Below are 12,437 nucleotides of genomic sequence, written 5' to 3' on the forward strand. Positions count from 1 at the left end.
TATATATAATTAATAAATGCATATTTTTTTCTTTTATGAAGATGTGTGTATTTATTATTTTTTTGTAAGGAGGACTTTACTTTTAAAGCAATCCTGTCACTAGAAACAAAAAAACTCAAATATAAGCAGCCTGCATAGTACCTGAATCTGTCCTGTCATTCCCTACACAGCAGCACTCCGAATGGGAGAGGGAGGGGCAGCACGAGGAGCCAATCAGGCTATATTGCATACATATATGCTGACAGGAAGAGAGGGCAGAGTGAGCAAAGGCACAGAGGGGCAGCTTTGGATAGTAGATGAGTATTACAACTAAAGCTGCATTTTTAAAGCAGAACTCCAGGGAAAATGATTATTAACCCTTGCAGTGGGGCTACCCCTGCACTGCAAGGGTTAGGTGCTCATTTTGGTCTAGGAAGGAAAATAACAAAGGTTCTACCCACTCGATCCTTGGAGATGGCCTGCTGTGACAGCGCTTTCTCCAGCCTGTCTCTTCCTCTGCTGCAGAAATGAAATGTCCCTCGGCACCATACAGTGTATAGAACGTGATGATTTCCAGGAACTTAGGCCATACACTGTTAGATTTTGGCCGATTCACAGTAATTGGATGAAATTCTTAGAGCGTGTGGCTCTGCTGTCCTGACAAAGTCAATTACTCAATCAACATTTGTCGAATGAGCCAGGCTGAAAATTTGTGGCTGAACAGTGACTGCAGTCAATAACCTTCAGTCAGTATTTATGGTGGGCGCCGGCTGTCAGAGTACAATAGCCACAGCAGTAGATTTTTCCTATTGTGCTGTTTATTGGGGGTGGAGGAATCCCCAGGCTAAAAAAAAAAATAATAGCATATGGCCAGCATTTAGCGTGAGCATTGTAGCGTGCAGGCATGTGTGCATGCATAAATGCCTTATGGCTTATTCACATGATGTGTGTTTATTTTTTCCAGAGCAGCCCAAATGCAAGGCAAGGTAATTTGCCTTGTCATAGGTGGTGACAGTTCACATCACTGCGTTCCAGTGGTGTGCGCTTAAAAAAAGTACTGTATGCTGAACGTTTTGTAAGCGCACCGCAGTGAGATGTGGTACAACTGCATCACACCACGGTGAGCCCATAGAACTTGATGAAATGTCACTTGTGAAATTTCAATAAAGTTCTAAGAAAAAAAACAGCTTGATGTGGCTCAATCCAGACACACACACCAGCAGCCGTGCGGTTGAGCGTAGCTGTTGGTGTGAATAAGCCCTACAGGATACAACTACGACGATTTGTGATACAGCAGTGCAGACAATGACTTCATGCCCATGGATAAAAGTGCTGTTGAATTAAACGTATGGTATGATCTTTTGATAATTTAAACACGCTGCAGAAAAAAGAAAAAAATAACAACAACAACAAGCACGTAAGAAGGGTAACATTTCCGTAGCAGGCTGTTTAAACCTAACACAGTTTTACATTGACTGACTTTGCACTTTATATCATTTTTACTGCATTGCAGGGTACAAAGACACTATGCCGTTCTTTAAAGTTATAACCTGGTGAGTATTTTTTTGTTGTTTCTGAGTCACAGATGAATATTAATGATCTCTGAATGTGACAAACAAATATGCCAAATTTTTTCCGAGAGAGACGAGGAGACGAAAACTGCGCAGACAGATTGTCTGACATCCAAGAAAGGGTTAAGGATCAATGGTTTGATGTTCTTTACATTGAGTCACACTGCAAAATCAGTCAAATGTGTTTTTTTGTTTTGTTTTTTTTCACTTTTGTGTTAATTAGTAAGAGTTTCTGACATCGTCCTACCTAGGTATCTTCTGGGAAGGGTTGATGTATGACTGCTTAATGATCAAATCAAATTAATTCTGCGAGGTAGCTAAAAAGACATGATCCGAGATGAAATAAATAAAAAAAAAAATCTGAATTATTCATAGTTGTAAATACACCAGGAAAATAAAACTCTGGCGGCAATTAAAGGTACAATCCAGTCAAACGTGAACATTTTGCACTTGAGCAAACTGAAGGGACATGGCTGACCCGTTGTCCACATTTTGTTTTCATCCTGGCATTCACCTTCTGCAGCTTGCTTGCTTGGTATCTAATCCTCTATGGTTGCCAGTATAGTCATCTTTGACCCTGTGTATGTGCTGCTAAAGGTGTTCTAACCTCTCTGATCGCTAGTTCTTCCCAGCAACATCAATCCATTCCCATCTGAAGGCATCTACAGTCATGGGATTGTTGACAATTCTAAAACTGAGATCTGATCTTTTAGTTCTTTAGATCGTTTCTGTTAGTACTCTAAGTCCCTGTTCACACCTAGGCATTCATTGAATGCGTGCCAAACTTGGGAAGAAAGTGCAGTTTGATGCTTGATGCGTCAAAAACATGCAACACGCTTGACCTGTGCATGATGTGAACAAACTTGTAAAGCATTGCCTATGTGTTATGCTGGACACACACCTTAAAACCATCGCAAGACTTTTGTCTTGCGATGGTTGTAAAGTAATTAAAAAAACGTACGATCTGTCTATCTTGGACAGGCAGATCGTACTTGCGATGATCGCAAGGCCACCCCGCTAAGGGGTGGGCTTCCGATAACCGCAATGCTGGACGGGCAGTGTGCGCTTGCGCACACCTGCCCGTGCGGCATTTATCTTACAAACATGCCACACACCCGCCGACAATCATATGATTCTCGGCGGGATTCTCTTACGATTATTGCAAGGTGTGTGGAAGGCGTGCGACCTCTGCTACTGTAAGTTCACAGGATTTCTCGCGATTAACGTACGATTATCGCAAGGTGTGTGGGCACCTTTAGGAGCATGTCAAATGCTCCTATCCCTGTTGCCACCACTCAACTCCATCTGGTGGTTGCCTCTTGTAATTGCACCTACCATAGTCCAGTCAGCTGCAGGCTAACCCCTGACAGCCTGGGTGTTGGTTTGTTGTGCTCTATTTAAGCATCACAAGCCCAGAGCTCTGGCTCCAGTGTTCTCTTGTCTTGTTCTGCATGAATCCTGATCCTGAAACCCAGTCCTGCCTTGATCTTGTAACCTAGTTTTACCTTGGCTCTTTAATCCTATATCTATATATAATCCTATATCTGTCTTGTTTCCTGTATCCTATATCTGTCTTGTTTCCTGTATTTATCTTGTATTAGTTCCTGTCTTGTATTTGTTTCCTGTTCCTGTCTTGTGTCTTGCTTTCTGTTTGTCTTGTACCTTGACTTCTTGAGTCAGTACTTCTCCTTGGTCCTGGGGACCAGCCTGTGGCATCACCTGATCAGAGCAAATAGTTTAAGTCCTGAGGGCATCCAAGTACCGGTAGGCGTGCTTGCCTTACGGGAACGGCGCCTTCTAAAGGTGAAACAACTCGTCGCTATTGGCTCTGACAGCGTGTGTCCACAGCTGGTCCTGACACTATGCACAATTTAGGGTACCATAGTTTTTTTGGAGGGCGCACACACTTTTTAAGCTTGGCATGTTAGGTATCTAATTAGTTGGCACTTGCTCATCTTTTATATTTTACAAAAATGATATGGGTATTATATTGTGTTTTTGTGCGCTAAAATTAACTTGTGGGTTTCTTTACTGAAATTTTGGGTTTGATAAACAGTTGTGCCAATATAATGTAACATAAAATTTTGCAACTGTAATATCATGTTATAAAATGAGCACTGTAATAGGAATATATACTAGAGTTGTTTTTGATAATGCAATCAAAGCTTACTTGAAAAAAAAATCCTTTAATGTAGTTAGTGCTGCCTTCTGTCTGCCCATCACTTTCACCAACTTTCTGGATTCCCAGTGTGCTTTGCATCTCTTTCCATGCTGCTTGATGTGATGCAACCTCAATTTCTCAAGATTACATATCCCATCATGCATTGCTTCAAGCAACCAATGATGTTACATTGTTCAAATGCTGAGTTGTAGTTCAGAAGGTAGCCCCTGTGAGAGTGGTGATTCTTCTTCTGAGAGTCTGTGAGAGTGAAATTGTGTCAGTGCATTGAGGAAGTACATCCTATGGGCATCTTCAATCGGAAAATTTTCAAATTCCTTACATAGTAAGTCATAGTTAGCCGGGTTGAAAAAGGACACAACTCCATCGAGATCAATATGGTTATTAGGAGTGGGATAGAACTTATGGAAATTCATCAGATTTTGACCATAGATACCCTTCAAGGCTAAAGTGAGACTGTCTTCTGGACATTTACGTGAGTATGGATGTCTAGAGGGATATATAAGTGGGTTTGGCTGGTATCAATGTGGGGCATAACAAATGATAATCTTTGAATAGTTGGTGAAAGTGGTATTAATGTATAACCAGCATCTTCTTTTTACAAGAGCATCTTTTCAGTCAGAGTGGTTACCTTTTAGAACTCTGCCACAAGCAGTGGTATCAGCGGAGACTATTGAACCATTCAAAAATCATTTAGATACCTTCCTCATACAGGGGTACAGGTGCTCTTAAATATTAAACCACACAGGGACTCGTATATACACACACACACACACACACACACACACACACACACACAAAGGCTGAACTTGAAGGACCTGTGCCTTTATTCAACCTCAAATACTATGTAACTATGCAACTATGTATCCTTGAAATGTAAACAATCTAGTGCTTTTCTTTTACTGTTAGGCCTTGTTCACATCAAATGCAGGCATTTGCATGCGTATTTGATGCATTTTTGATGCGTTTGCATGCGTTCCAGAGCAGGTAAAATAGTGCTTGTTGCAGTTTTTTCACCTGCTCTGGACCTGCTCTGGAACTGCAAGCTGCGATGTGAACTGGAGCAAAAAATACAATTGCAATACATTGGACGCAGTTTTGATCCGGTCTGCAACTGCTCTGCTCTGCACCTGCTCCGCGCTTGGTGTGAACAAGGCCTCAAAGTGCCATGCATATACCTATAATAAACTTGGGATATATTAGACAGTGGTGCAGGTTCTATTATTACGCATTTTAAAGAAAAACCTTTTGTTGGTTGGATCATGAATTACAGGTAACGAATGTGACGTATTCATCAGACTCCACAGATAAACGTAAAGGAAGACAAACTCTGTACTTTTATAGTTGAAGCATTGCGGATTGTTCCAGCACCATGGACAGCTAAACTAAAGGACACGATTATATTCTTTCTATCTTCCTAGATTGGATGATGGTGATGTGGCTTCTTCTTAACTTGTCACTAAGAGCAAAATAAAAATAAATTACATACTGTATATGACACAGTCTGTCTATTGTATTAACTCTTTCGCTGCCAAGCCCTCCAGAACATTTTTCAAATCAGCTGGCCAAGCCATTTTTGAATTTTCTGCAATAGGCCAGCTGGAAGCTGGAACTGAGCTGGCCAGCTGGAAGCACTTTTGTAGCTCCGTACGCCGTACGTCCTTGGCAGCGAAAGGGTTAAAGCTGAGATGTGGGATAAGCAAATATTGGGATTGATTTACTAAAGGCAAATAGGCTGTTCACTTTGCTAAGGAATTTTCCCTTAGCTTAGAGATTGAGATGAAGCTCTGCTGACTTCTATTATCCAATCACTTTTTTTTACATTTTCCTTGCATGTGATATTCTTTGCAAAGTGAATGTTCACCCTATTCACTAGACATGTGCGATTTGTTTCGTTCCGAATCAAAATTTGCACAAATGTTCCGAAATTTGGACATTCGGACACATCCGAAATTCCGAATCCCAATGCATTCGAATGTGTCAGAATCAAAATTTCCGTTTCTGAATTTAGGATCCCGTCCGCATTTTGTTCAAAAAACGAAAATGAATCGGACATGTGACTTTTCTGGCCAATCAATTGTTTTTCGGTTTAATGCATCAGAGTGGGTCTGAATACTAATTTTCGTTACCGCAACATGGGAGCCATCTACAATATATACATATAATACTAAAGCTGAGGCTCTTAGACCCGAATGGCATTCGGGATCCGAATTTCCGAATTGCAATCAGGAGCTACCGAATGCCATTCGGGTCTGGGAGCCTGTGCTTTAATAAGATATGTATATGGCTCCCAGACCCGAATGGCATTCGGGTCCAGGTGATTCAGCTTTAGTATCTTTATATGGTTTTCTGTGGTATTCGCAACGAATATTCGTAAACTAACGAAAATTTGGATTTCGTCCGAATCCCAAACCCGAACGGAATTTAATTTCGGATCCGAATCCTGAATCCTGAAATAACGAAATATCTAAGCCGAACCGAATTTTTCCGCAGCTTACATGTCTATTCACCAAACTGAGGTAACATTTCTCTGCAAAGGAAACAGTTTGTTTGCCTTTTGTAAAGCAACTGTATTGTCTAAATACAGGAGGGATGTGTATTTCTACTTGGTGAGCTTTGTGTATTTCTTCCTGATCTCTGCACTAATCCAGTATGGAAGTTTACCTCTGTGCAGGAGCTTCCTGTAATGAAGACCAGTCACTGCTTCTTTCTCTCCTTGTGCAGGGTCTTGTCTCCTCCTGTAGCTTTCTACAGGCAGCTGTAGTAGGTGAAGCCTGCTAGGTCCCTCCCACAGCTCTGCTCTCTGCATAGGATATGTACAGCACAATGATGATGTCACCAATACTTTTGTGGCTATTGATGAATAGTTCACATCAGTTTTTGTTTTTCTCCTATAACATTATTTTATTACTTGAAGATCTTGCCAGTGGATACATTAGTTTTTCCCGCTTCGCACAACAGGTTAAGCAGTCTAAAGGTATTTTAACCCCTTCTGATGGGAGACATACACTGTAAATCCCGCCATGAAGTGCCCAAATGACTGATCACGTACAATGTACTCGATCAGCTATTCGGGTTTACTGTTCATTCAGTTAATTTCATAGGGCTGCCCATTCATTTCATAGGGAAGTAGGGAAGTCCATTCATTTCATAGTGAAGCCCATTCATTTCATAGGGAAACCAATAATTTCACTAGGCTGCCCATTCATTTCATAGGGATGTCCATTCATTTCATAGGGCTGCCCATTCATTTCATGGAGAAGTGGGGAAGTCCATCCATTTCATAGGGAAGCCCATTCAGCTCATTTTTTGACCACATGTTTGTTGCACATTTTTGCAGACAGAAGACTGTGCATATTGCTTGATGCGTATAGGGTGCCATTATCAAATATGGCACCACAAACCCGATATGAGCTTTTTGCATGTTTTCTGAATGTGTGCAAAATTGTGTGATCTTGCACACTTTCATGCACGCCCCAATTATGAATGGGGCTTTAAAGATGATGATAAGGTGGAAATTTGTCTAGTGGTAAAAGTCCTTTGACTATTTCGATTGCAGGTTGTGTTTGTGGAAAAGCCCTTTCTGGCAAGGTGGGAACATGCATAAGGGAGGCTGGAAGAGCTGCAAGGCATCATGGTAACCTGCCATGTGTCTTCTAAATGTTGACATGGCATGGTATTATTGGAATGTCACTTGCAACTAAATTGCTTGTTTTTACCTCGAAGCATATTTGCATTTCAATCATGGTGGACTCACTTGCCCATCAGTCAGAATGTATTTGTGCGTACACAAAGGTTTATGATGATTAGATATAACAGAATATGTAATGCATAATGAAGACAATAAAAGTTATCCTGTGCTGACATCCTTTTATGTTCCTGTGAATAAAACGTTTCTGAGGGCATATATTTTATATTCTAACATTACTATCACCATTTCAAACAAATTATTGTTGGAAGCCAAGAAAACATACTGAAACTGTATTTTTGAAGTGAGAGGGGTGGGCAGTGTGAGGGGGTGGCAGGGCTGCTTTTGGATGATATCTCTGCTAAAGAAAAAAAACACATTCTTAGTAAACAAGTTTTGAAAAGAAAATTTAAAAAGACATAACTCTAAAAGCATTAGATATCCTTAATGTGGATTCTGGTGACATATATTGTAATCGAATATACTTGCACAGTACAGTTGCTACTGCCACTGTTTGATCCACATACACTGCCTGGCCCAAAAAATAAAACAAATAAAGGTTACAGAGTCTAATATTTCATTGGACCACCTCCCCCTCATATCCGAAGTACGCACCAGAAATAGGAACTAAGATGGAGCCTCCTCTTCAGACAACACCCAAGACGAAAGATATAAACATCTTGGCAGGAAGTTATGCATAAATGGATCTAACCAATGATAAGCTAGAATATATAAACTAAAATTCTTTTCTGCAATGCCAGGCTTAAATATACGCGTTCAGCTGCCTAAATAAAACCATGTAAAAGCAGAAGAATAAAAACAGAAGTACCTTACCCTGAACGTGTCTCAGCGTGGTTTTCTTCTCTGAGTGTGCACTCTATATATAATCAGGCTAGGCGGCAGATATAAGTACGGAACCTTTTGATCCGATCTAAATTTGTGAGCAGGTCCAAAACAGCTACTGTATAGCACACATTCACCATGGCATTGTTCCAATAAGCTTATGCAATGTCATAACATTTATTTCCATCCAGCGTTGCATTAATTTTTCACCAAGATCTTGTAGTGGTGATGGTAGAGTTAGGCCTCTGTGTAAAGTCTTCTCCAGTACATCCCAAAGATTCTCAATGGAGTTAAGGTCTGGACTCTGTGCTGGCCAATCCATGTGTGAAAATGATGTCTCCTGCTTCCTGAACCCCTCTTTCACAATTTGAGTCAGATGAATCCTGGCATTGTCATCTTGAAATATGTCCCTGCCATCAGAGAAGAAAAAATCCATTGCTAGAAAAACCTGTCATTCAGTATATTCAGGTAGGCAGGTGACCTCATTTTTTGGGGGAGACATAATGTTGCTGATCCTAGACTAATTATCCAATGGAAAGCTCTTACCTATTTGCAGGGACGTGCCGAGGCCGAGTGTCACCCGGAGCGGATACCAGGTGACATCCTGCCGTGACGTCACCACGTGCATGCTCGATAAAGTCATCGCACATGCGCGGCCATCTTTGTGATACCTGCCGACAGCCGTCTTGATGATGGACACCAGCACTTAGAGGAGGGGACATTCACTTGGTGAGATAAGGTATGCCGCCGGGTCCCCTCCTCTCTCCTGCAAATGTCGGGCTCTCAGACCATGACCGAGTGCCCCGACTTTTCAGAGGGGTTACACCAAAATAACTGTCAGTCATTTTGGTGTAACCCCTCCATTGCTGTCACCCGGGTGCGGGCCGCACCTCCCACAGCCCCGGCACCCCCCTTGAGACCCCACTGCCTATTTGCTTAGCTAAATCCATGTGGTGACTTTTTGTGGCCAGGCAGTGTATTTCTTGCATTTTCTGTAGGAGTCTGTTCTGGTGCTACCATTTTCTGACTAGCTGCAGAGTGATTACTACTGTTTTAAGGCTTTACATACCAAACTTTGGTATATGTGAGCAGACCATGGGCAATTTGTCAGCTTTTAACCTAAGATGATTTGTGGTGTAAATATTATTTTACTTTTTTCTTTTGTACTTGGAAAGCTGGCAAGAAAAAAATATTCCGTATTGAAATCTCTCATAACACCCCCTTTGCTTGACATGTGCAAACATACAAGAAGGTGTGAAAATGAAAATATTATTGAGAAAGATGGTATTTTGGAAGAGAAATGAAAGAATAGTATTTTATTCTCTTTTTGCTAAAATTTGTTAATGCTGTACTGGGTATATTAGGCATACAAGTATGAAAGTAACTAATACCTCAGGTATCACTTGCCCCTCCCTTTTAGACTGTAAACCCTCAGGGGCAGGGCCCTCCTTACCATCTTATCTTGAATTATATTGTGATTGTAATGTCTTCCTTATATTGTAAAGCGCTGCGCAAACTGTTGGCGCTATATAAATCCTCTATAATAATAATACAAAAATATATTTTTTATGATTTTACAAAGCAGTTTTAGAAAAGCAATACACTTGAAGATGAAAAAGAAATATATATTTACGTATTTATTAATTTATTTATTCCTTCATTCACTCATTCAAGTACATTAGCAAAGGCCTGGAGCCATCAAAGTCAATTGTAACCTTAAAAATCACCACCTTCATTTTGCCTTACTTATTGACTCAGCAAACCTTTCAGCAAGCCTGTGAATTTTGTGCCAAAATCTCCAATTTTTTGATGAAATTTCAGGGAAATGCAAAGTCTAAGTTTCACTTACCCCTACTTAAGAATGGAAAAAAAATGTTGGGAAGAGGAAGAAACCTATCATATGACCACTTCAAGGTCATGTGACAGTGATCTTGTCCATGTGTTGGCAATTATTCTCTGCAGCATTATACAGAAAAACAGCATACCATACCACAGGTCGTTGCTGTTTCCACACTGTGTTCTGCATTTTTTAAAGATAAAATAAGATAGTGTTGAGTAGTTAGAGCGGTCTCCTGCAATTGGTAAAGAACAGATAACACCTTCCTTTACAAATCATCCCCAAAGGCCATATGATTCAAACTTGCCTTTGTGTTTCTGGCTATGAGATGCAGGGAGTCCTGAGACAATACCGTTTTTTTTATTTTTTTTCCTATAAAAAGGGCTGTTTTTTTATTTTTATTTTACAAGGCTCTGGTCATGTTTTGTTGCTGTTTAAGATACAAACACTACTTAGTGGCGTTCTCTAAGGTGTCACGCTTTGTGCTGCTGCAATTGGAAAATGTTGTTACCTCTTTTTTACAGGCTCTATTTCTATTAGATTGTAGGTTATATATTTCCAGTATGAGCAGCAACAATAATTTTAGCCAAAGGAAGGCCACAGCTGGAGATTGGCATGTGGACAAATAAATATGTTATGACTTATTATAACAGCATGTCTGATCTTTTTGCGGATGCTCCAAACACAATGAAACAGATTGGGAGCCTGATATAGAAAATTTTATCGGGAGTAGTTTTATATTCATAAGCTAACAATGTAACAACATGGTGTCAGTTCTGATAAGACACCTTCAAGTCAATATTTTTATAGCTGTAGGTTATATTTCAGCAGTTAAAAATGATATGTTAGTAGTTTACAGTTTTGAGAAAAGATGGAATGTCATAGCCAGGTTTTTTTTCATTTTGCTATTGCATTTGCCTGGCATAAATAATAATGCAACACTTGATTGTAAGTTCATCTACAATTAGGCCCCTTTCACACAGGCGGTCCGATTGGGTCCGCCTGTTAATTTTTCAGGAATTAAACATTTACATAAGCTTCAATTATACTCTTGTTATGTGTGCAAATATTCTTATCACTGCTAAATACTACAAAGAGCTTGCGGCTTATGAGACCTCTTTGAATGATAGGGTGTTACGAACCAGTCTGTAATGAAAACAATTTACCAGCATCATTTTATGGTTCAGTAGTGTGAAGTAGAAGATTCTCCTAAAGGAATCATACCTAGAGAATAGAGAATTAAATTAAGCCTCTTAGAATGTAAGATTTTCTGAACTCTGATTTCTGAATTGAGATTTATTGTTCAGCATGGATGAGATGCAGGTTCATTGCAAACTTACGTTTGAAGCAAATTTCTGATATTCACAGTAGGCCAGAACAACAAAACGTTGCCCGATTTTGCAGTTGCAAACTTTGAAACAATCCATAATGCACTGGATAGGCGCAGCCCCTGATCAGCTTAGTTCCAAAAACCAATATCTTAAGGAATTAATATCCCAGCCCTCTTATTATAAACAGAGTGAGCTCACAACAGACATATTGGAAATGTACTAAAGTGGAACTAAACTTAAAAAAAGAATTGTGAGCAGGCAGGCACTTTATTGCAGAAGAGACACAGCATGCTTCCTCTGTAATAAAACAACACACCTACCGGCCTGTTCAATATCTTCTTCAAAATGCACAATGAGCGGAGCATGCATAGCTGAGTGTACGTTCTCAACATGAACTCCCATGCGCATGTGCCGGTAAGCGAGTAAGTGGAGGTGAATTATGAAGTTAGTAAAAAACAAACATACATACTCACTTCTATGCTGCAACATCAGTGTGACACCACGCCTGCTCTAAGACTGTAAGTCTCTGAATCCCATTCTGCTTCTCCAACATTTACTGGAGAGGGGACATACAGGGCCTGTACAATATTTGCAGGATTCATCCTAAATGTGTAGCTGCTCTGCCCTGCCAGCTAATAGTGGGCATTAGCTAGTGATGCCAGATGCCAGTATTAGGCGGAGAAGGAGATGGGTAGGGGGAGTGGAGAAGAAGAGGGGGAATACACACGGGCTTCATGGGGGGCTTTTCACACTTCTCAAACCACATGAGTTACACATGGGTGGAGTGAGCAGCTGGGGGCCCACACTGAGAAAAGAAGATTTTAAAAAAAATTTGCATTAATCACATTGTGCTGCCAAAGTACACTGTGGCGGAGACTGTCTGTGAGAATCATAATGATCAGTAACACTGCATACAGCTTTGAGGCATCACCAAGTCTCTAATTTAAAGGATTTGTGTATTTTCAATGTGGCCCTTTAAATTGTGTGAATGGGACACTCTACCTGTATA

The sequence above is a fragment of the Nanorana parkeri genome, unplaced genomic scaffold (assembly GCF_000935625.1).
Source record: "Nanorana parkeri isolate BGI_ZX_2015 unplaced genomic scaffold, ASM93562v1 scaffold1159, whole genome shotgun sequence".
NCBI lineage: Eukaryota > Metazoa > Chordata > Amphibia > Anura > Dicroglossidae > Nanorana > Nanorana parkeri.